We start from the raw sequence: 6956 nt of genomic DNA, 5'->3' as shown, positions 1-6956 counted from the left end.
TTCCCGTTCCATGGCGCTCTCTTGCCAATGCGAACCAGCGAGCTCAGCCAATTGACGGCAAGACACTGATAGGCGCGTGCTCCCGCCCCCCGCCACAACTCCCAAGCCACCAATCGCCATCTCAAACTCCACTGTCCTCCATGTATCTCGCAAGCCCATTGGCCTGTACGCGTTCCCGCCGCCGCCAATGGGAAGAAAGAATAGACGCCGACGGGAGAACTGGCTGGGTGGGGAAGAATCCACCAACCATGTTGTTTGCCCTGCCGCAAGGCTTTTGGGGAGTGGTAGTCCTCAGGTTTGCTTTGCAGAGTATTCGAAAGTCCTCCTCTCCCTATTCCATCCCACAAGCAGTGGAGGCTGGTGGCTCCGATTTCGCTGGGGTTCTGAATCCATTCTGGGTTTCAGTCAGAACCAGCCAGAACTCTATGCCAAGGTGCTGAACCCTAGCCCCCAAAACAGGTTCAGCATCTTGGATAGAGTTCTGGCTGGTTCTGACTGAAACCCAGAATGGATTCACAGCCCCACCGTAACCGGAGCCACCAGCCTCCACTGCCCGCAGGAGAAAAGGCATGTCCTCCCCTGCCATTGTAGCTTGAAAAGGCTCAGCCTACTGGGCGTCCACAGTCGGCTGAAAAGGTTTAGATAAAGAAGCGTTCAGCGCCAATCGCCTACTTTGTAAAATGTCTGTCAACAAAGGACTGATTCCGGTTTACGTTATAATAAGTAATAAGCTTACGTTATAATAAGCGTGCGTGAAAAACGGAGGGGGACAGACTCGAAGGGCCAGCTGGACCTTGCATTCGCGGTCACTCGCCTTTTAGCACGTAGCAAGCAAGGCGCCTTGAATGCGGGGCCAACTCCTCCTCCTGTATATGTGTTTGCTAGTAAGTAGAAAATCCCACTGAATTCGGTGGGGCGACTTTCGTCTCAAGTAAAATACTCGGCTAACGTTGCAAGCGAAACAGGCGCTTCAACACCAGATTTGGCCTTTGGCGTTCTCGCTGCATTCAGGCAGAAAAGGGGACGGAGTGCTCCAGGCCGGAGTTGTTAATTATAATCTTCCTTTTCAGAAAACAAATAAATGAGTAACCCGAGTACAATCAAATAGCAGAGTTCCGACAGTGCAGCAGTGGGACTTAACATGGTTTGTTTTTTTACTTCCAGGTTATTACAAATTTACCTTAAAAAAAGGACACTGCCCACTATAATACTTACAAATAACAAGAGAAGGAGAAGAAGAGACCTAACCAGTGCCGAATAGAAGGGAACCAGTACCTCGGGCGATTTGGAAGCTATACTTCTATTAATGCATTCCAAAACAGCATTTTCTTTTTTTGCAGCCACATTGCACTGTTGCCTCATATTCAGCTTGTGACCTACAACAATTCCAAGATCCTTCTTGCTTGTAATATTGCTGAGCTAAGTATCCCCCATCTTGTAACTATGCATTTGGTTTCTTTTTCCTAGGTGTAGGACTTGGCCATTTATCCCTATTAAATTTCATTCTGTTGTTTTCAGCCCAGTGCTCCAACCTATCAAGATCACTTTGAAGTTTGTTTCTGTCTTCCAGGGTTTTAGCTATCCCACCCAATTTTGCGTCGTCTGCCAATTTGATAATCGTTCCCTGCACCTCCTCATCCAAGTCATTAATAAAAATGTTGAAGAGCACTGGGCCCAGGACTGAGCCCTGTGATTCCCCACTTGTTACCTCCCCACATTGCTAAGCACTCTTTGGGTCCAATTCTGTAGCCAACTGTGGATCCACCTAATAGTTGTTCCATCTAGCCCACTTTTAGCTAGTTTGCTAACCAGAATGTTATGGGGCAGTTTATCAAAAGCTTTGTTGAAGGCAAGATATATTATGCCCACAGCATTCCCCCAGTTCACAAGGGATGTTAACCAATCAAAAAATGAGATCAGATTAGTCTGGCAGGATTTGTTCTTGATAAATCCATGTTGGTTTCTAGTAATCATTGCATTGTTTTCAAGGTGCTTACAGATTGACTTCTTTATAATCTGCTCCAAAATTTTCACAGGGATTGTTGTTAGACTAACTGGTCTGTAGTTTCCAGGTTCCTCCTTTTTGAAGATAGGGACGTTAGCCCTCTAGTCATCCAGCACTTCACCCATCCTCCATGATTTTGTAAAGATATAGACAGTGGTTCTGAGAGTTCGTTTGCCAGCTCCTTTATTACTCTAGGATGCAGTTCATCAGGCCCTGGAGATTTGAATGCATTCAAAGAAATTAGATGTTCTGTGACCATTTCTTTATTACCCATCCTCCATGATTTTGTAAAGATATAGACAGTGGTTCTGAGAGTTCGTTTGCCAGCTCCTTTATTACTCTAGGATGCAGTTCATCAGGCCCTGGAGATTTGAATGCATTCAAAGAAATTAGATGTTCTGTGACCATTTCTTTATCAATCTCAAACTGCAATCCTGCCCTTTCAGCTTGTACTACATTTTTACCAGAGGGATCATAGACCCACTTTTGGGAGAAGACAGAGCCAAAGTAGGAATTGAGCACTTCAGCCTTTTCTTTGCCATCTGTTATTTTTCCATCCTCACTGAGTAGTTGAACCACCATTTCTTTCTGAAAAAAGCATTTTTGCTTTTAGCATCTCTTGCTAATCTCTGTTCGTTCCCAGCCTTCCTGATGCCATTCCTGCACTTCTGTGCTACCTGTCTGTACTCTTCTTTTGTAGCCTGGCCTTCCTTCCACTTCCTATGTGTGTCCTCTTTTTTGTTTTCATGTTATCTCTAAGCTTTTTGTGGAGCCACATTGTTTTTTCTGATTTTTTTTCCTAGTTGGAATTGTTTGTAATTGTGCCTTTAAAATTTCTTTTTTTAGAAACTCCCACCCATCTTGGACTTCTTTTCTAATTAGGGTCTCTTGCCAAGGGGACTTACGTATTATTGTTCTGAGTTTATTAAAATCGGCTTTCCTAAGATCCAGAGTACGCATATGACTACACCCAGCTTTTGCTTCCTTTAAAATCAAGAACTCAAGTCTGACGTGGTCACCTTCCCCCAGAGTTCCTGTAACTGCACTTTACACACTAAGTCAAGGATAGCTGATCCTCTAGTTCCTTCCTCCACTTTCTGTAGGAGAAAATTATCAGCCACACATCACGAATTTCTTGGAGGGGCCACTTTTGGCAGAATTTGTCTCCCAACAAATATTGGGGTTATTGAAGTCCCCCCACATTAATACATCACACTTCCTTGAAACATTGGCAATTTACTTATCAAAAGTTTTATCCTCATCTTCTCCTTGTTTGGGTAGTCAGTAGTAGACTCATTTTTTTTTATTCTTTGTCCCATTTATTTTAATCCAGATGCTCTCGATGGAGCTACCAGGCTCACCCTTTTGTATTTCTGTGCAGGGTTAAGTATTTTTAAAGTATAGTGCAACTCCACCTCCCTATTTCTTCTGTGCTTTTTGAATAAGTTACATTCTTCAATTGCTATATTCCAGTCATGGGAGTCATCCCACCAACTTTCAATTATACCTATCAAATCGTATTTGCCTTCATGGATTAAGAGTTCAAGTTGTTTCCCATACTCTGAGCATTACTATATAGACATTGAAGACCATGTGCTTTATATGCCTTGCACATCTTGGTCTGCAAAGTGGAAGTACAAGGGCCTTCTTCCCATAGCCTCAAGGACTACTCCCTTGAGGGACAGCCAGGGCTATCATGCAGTTATGTGTGAGTTTGCTGTAGGTTCTCATCAAGACAAAAGCTGTTTTGTAAGACTTTTGTATTCCATATTTGTGAATAACCAATTTACATAAGGACCTACAGCAGCATCAACCTACATTTATTTTTATTACTACATTCATATCTTTTTTCCTTTCCCAAAGAAACCCAAGGCAGCTTTCATAGTCCTCATCTCCATTTTATCAACAACCTACATGTATTTATTATGCATAGATATTGAACAAATGATTCTTGCCTGACTTTACTGTCCAGTTGGAGATACTAAACTTTCTAGCAACATGGTTGTAACTGATGTTTGTTTTTATAAGAGTGGGAGTAGGCACCAGTCCCCTATATTCTCCTCTCACCAGACTCTGCTCTTTAGGAAGTAGCGTCATATCAGGTACTCATTCATCTCTTTTGCTAGTTGGATACAGGTATGAACAGTTGGAAATACTATAATGTGAAACAAAGAATGATTCTAAATGGTCAGCTCTTCAAAATTTATCTTCCTTGCCATTTCCTAAAATACTTGTTCACAGCCATCCCATCTCAACAGTTTGGGGGCGTTTTCACTGATCAGGAAGTGCAGTGCCTAATGTAAACTTTTCAATTTACCTTCGCCAACAGCGAACTCTGTTCAACGCTTCTCTCCAGCAGCTTATACTTCCACATCCTTGTAGTACTAATTTTCTTTTCTGTGCCTCCAAGAGTCAAAGCAGCTAAAGCAGTTTCATTAATGCTAACCTATTTGTGAATGGGTATTTAGGCAAAATCTTTCTCCTCTAATTTTACAGACTCCTATCTAGAGAATTAGGCTTAAAAAATAACAGGTTTTTTATTTACCCACTCTTAAAAGTTTTTCAGAAAGTGGAAGGGAAAACTGCATGGCTGGTTGAATATAGTGTGTTGCGTCAGGCTTTCCCCTCACATCGAATTTCTTCTATAGCATCTCCTTTGAGACCGTCAACTTGTTGGAACTGGACCAAGTATTTTCCCCTAATGATCTGCAGCCCCCTTTCTTGGTTCAGCCTAACTCCTTTGCCCTTCTCTTTTGGCTAGCCCTGATAAAAGGATGTGGAGGTCCTGCTCCTTTTGAGACCAGGGGGCGATTGGTAGCTGGATGTGATTGTTCTGTACCCTAACTCCCCTCCTAACAAGAGTTCACGAGACATTCCCTACTGACAGTTGTGTGAGAGTAAGTTTGGAGTCTGCATAGATTAGATAAAGGCTTAGGTTTGTTTTGTGTTTAAATGTATCCTGTTCTTCTGTCTCAGTAATTTTTTATATATGTCTTTTTTCTTTTAAATGATGGAAGTCTGTGATTGAGGTTTCTGACCAACCCCCCAGTGAGAGTGTTCTAATGTGGCCTAACCACTCAGTAATACTACCAAAGTATTTGATCTTAACCCTGGAAGGTGGGTGGGTTGCTGCATAAAGGATCTCAAGTAATCTCCATCAGACAGTAAACCAGTTTAGAAGGGGCAGAACACTACAGACTGCCCATCCCCTTTCCCCCTTTATCCTTGGCCCTTTCTACACCGAAGCATTATCCCAGGAAAACGGAGGGATTGTCCCTGCCGGCTCCCAGGATCCCGTGTGTCATTTGCATACACAGGAATGATCTCGGGAGGATCCCTGGAAAAAAAGGCAGGTGTAGAAACAGCCCTTGTCTTCTACTATTATAATGTAATATTTAATATAGGATAGCAAGTTCCTTGGGGCAATTTTTTGATTACTATGTAAAACACTCTCTCTCTCGTTTCCTTGAGACAGACTGACTAAGCTAACATTTGACTACCTGTACCATAGGAGTTAATGGTACAGTTAAAAAGGTTGGCTGCACCTTCATTAACAGCCTATCTGACTAAATGTACCTGTAAAAAGTGACAACTTTACTTTTTTGTAAAGCCTGGCTACAGCAAAAGGAGATTAAAAATTAGGGCCAGTTTGTGCTTCTACATGACAACAAAAGAGCCGAAGCAACCTAAAAGTCAATGCTGGAAACAAGGAAGTAGGCTTCTGGCTTTGCTTATGTGTTTTCCATGAAAACCAACTTCACATTTAGACAGGCATATCAGAAGGCAACACCTTCTTACTTCTGCCTAAGAATGGGATAGCAGCTTTATCCTGTCTGAATTTGGGAACGGCAATTTTTTAAATTCTGAAATAGTGTTTCTCACTGATTAAAAACAAGATTTAGCAAGCTGCATATTGTAAAAGCTAGATCCATCTGTAAGCCAGATAAAGACAGCTTCGGCTATTGGGCGGTATAAAAATGAAATAAATAATTAAGAGAACTTGTCTCACAATATATCTTTGATTGCAGTACACCTAGACTGATCTTGTTTGTATACCCGGTCTCCTTGTAGAGAGACCTGTTCATTGTAGTACAGGTCCTATAACCCAGTCCAGATTAACTCACCCTTTTAAAAAAGTAGGATTGGCTAGGTCAGTTTGCAAAAACTTACTGTAACTACTGTACTAAGATAAAGAAACTTGTCAACTTAGAAATGTTAGCTCCAATCAATTTTGAATGCATGTTTGGCTCAAGAACTAGAAAGAAATTTCATTTTATATTTCCATATAGCCCGTGTGTAAACAAGAATACGTTATAAGGTAGAAATGTAGTACTAACATGAATAAATGCAAAAGCCACCCAACAAAAATGAAGGAAGACATAGTTATGGGTAGTGCAAAAATGCAACATTGGTGATAGTTCATAGAAGATACAATAACATCCACTTCAATTTAAAGTAAATTTGCATCTGCAGTCCACTATTAGCATATGATTTCAAATTTCTCTTCTTAACCTCATAGCAGCTTATGAATCAATGATTTTGCAGTTTTTACCAGACTTCGGAAAGTCTGTAAAACTATTTACATAGTAGACTGTAGATTCAGAAATCATTTTAAACAGAAGTCTTTGACAACATTGTACTTTGTCATATTTTTGCAACACAGGTAATCGTACATTTGTGATTTCCTTTTATGGTAGTTCTTGAGTCCTACATTCACTGCTAGCCCTTACATTACTTTAATAAATACCCAATCTCTATGACCCTGTTTTTGGAACTTAGCTAATCCAGAAAAGGATGCAAGAGGCTGTGATTCATTTAGAAGACCTTATCTTTACTAACTCATATAGGCACCAAGATGACAGGATTTCTATGCTTTAGTACTTGACAACACAGAAGCTTCCTCAAACTCTCAGGACACCCATAAGAGCAGAAACCAAGACGCCTCTGCAGA

This window comes from Elgaria multicarinata, chromosome 9 (assembly GCF_023053635.1).
Source record: "Elgaria multicarinata webbii isolate HBS135686 ecotype San Diego chromosome 9, rElgMul1.1.pri, whole genome shotgun sequence".
Taxonomy (NCBI): domain Eukaryota; kingdom Metazoa; phylum Chordata; class Lepidosauria; order Squamata; family Anguidae; genus Elgaria; species Elgaria multicarinata.
Note: the sequence above shows the minus strand (reverse complement) of the source record.